Source organism: Aplysia californica, unplaced genomic scaffold, assembly GCF_000002075.1.
Source record: "Aplysia californica isolate F4 #8 unplaced genomic scaffold, AplCal3.0 scaffold00078, whole genome shotgun sequence".
Taxonomy (NCBI): domain Eukaryota; kingdom Metazoa; phylum Mollusca; class Gastropoda; order Aplysiida; family Aplysiidae; genus Aplysia; species Aplysia californica.
In genome coordinates, this window is record NW_004797348.1 from 1,524,902 (window position 1) to 1,526,647 (window position 1,746).

At 41.4% G+C, this 1,746-nt stretch overlaps 1 protein-coding gene across 1 annotated transcript in view; it reads right to left on the reverse strand.

Moving 5' to 3' along the window:
* The window catches only part of LOC101863572 (centrosomal protein of 83 kDa), a gene marked incomplete in the record, with an annotated part of 28,576 nt that overhangs the window by 13,288 nt on the left and 13,542 nt on the right, over window positions 1-1,746 (reverse strand).

Here is a 1,746-nt window from a genome sequence, read left to right on the forward strand (position 1 = left end):
TGATGATGATGATGATGATGATGATGATGATGATGATGATGATGATGATGATGATGATGATGATGATGATGATGATGATGATGATAGTGTTGGTGTTGGTGGTGGCATTTATAAATTATGTATGACATCATGACAACGCATTTGAAAATTACGATCTTTGTTCAAACTTTTGACACATCAAGAAACTAAGGCTTTTTTTCTGTTGTAGTATTTTATACTTTTTTGTTTGCAATGGGGTTCCGTCTGCATCAGCTTTGACCCTCTCAGAGGTCAAATCTCAAGTCGCCGAAGTTCAGCTTTGCAGGGTCAGGTTTTTTGAGAAGCAAAACTATCCCCTAAATCATAATTAATGGGAAAATATAAAATCAGTCATCGTAAAAAGGCAGGAATCTATGGCCAATAAATAGGAAGCTGAAATGTTATCTTTGATCTGAGAAAATCTGCAAATAGATAACAGTTAGCAGAAGCAAAACAGATTGGTAGAATTTAGTAGAAATAACAAAAGGAGTGTATAGAAGCAGACCACCAGTGACGCCCTCTACACCCCCCCCCCCCCGGAAAAGAAAAGGAATGCGCCGGGTTATTTTATTTTTACAGTGCCAAAGTCGCTTTTTCATACTAAGCGGTGAAAAAGGCCTGGTGACCTTCAGCTAGATCATTTGGTTTTTAAAAAAGGTAAACAGCCCTTCTCCCAAAGAAAAAAACACAGAACAAACTAAATCTCTAAAACCCGCCTAAAGCGGGCTTACTGATGTCTGTGGTGTAGCGGTAGGGCTTTCCACCTCGAAAGCCAAAGACATGAGTTTGATCTGAAATAAGGAAGATAATTTAGTGAGTAGTATTTGGACTAGCGTATTTCTGCTTTGATGCACACTGCACACGACACAGCTCTGCCATAAGCTGACAAAACACCTTTATTTTCATTTTTTATGCCAATTTTTTCCGTTGTTCAATAGAAAGCTTGATCAGTTACCCTACTCTTGTGTGGGGAAAAAATCAAAGAGAAACCGTAACTAGTTTTGCATGAAATTTGAATTTAAATTTCGGAAGAACGCCTTTTTAAAATGGTTACGCTGACACAAAGCTTGTTTATCTCGAAACTGCAGTGAATAAACGAAAAAGGCGTTTTGTCAGCTTGTTGCAGAGCTAGGGTTGGCCCTGCGACCACACGAGGGATCGGCAACATCAACATGGTAGAATCCCACAATGGTGGCAACGGCTTTGTCTGTGAGTCAAGAGCCGTTACGTTGTTATAAGCCCCCAGTGTCCAACGCTGTGTGTCACGGTTCAAGATATCGTTCGTTGGCTGGAGTCGTGGGGTACGTTACTAACAGCGTGGCGATCACAGACCAGTAATCCGCTTTCAAATTCAAAGAGCATTTAATATAATTCGGGCAAATCGGGAAAACCCTTTGTTATGGCGCAACACACCAAGTCCGGTAACGACCACCGCTCCCATTCACTGACTGATCGCTGGTGGTGTCCAGTGTCCAAGACCGTCAAGACTCGAGCGTCGTGTGATGATCATATCTGGATCTGACTCCAGCTAAAACGCGGAGTAATGTGCAGAGTGCAGTATCCTAAAAATCTGAAAAACTTGGATTCAAATGACCCGCGGTAAAATAACAATGGAACGAAAACTACTGAATGTTTCCCTTAAAGTTAAAGTCGGATGTTATTTAAAGAGGGGAAAAAGTGTGTGTGTGTGTGTGTGTGTGTGTGTGTGTGTGTGTGTGTGTGTGTGTG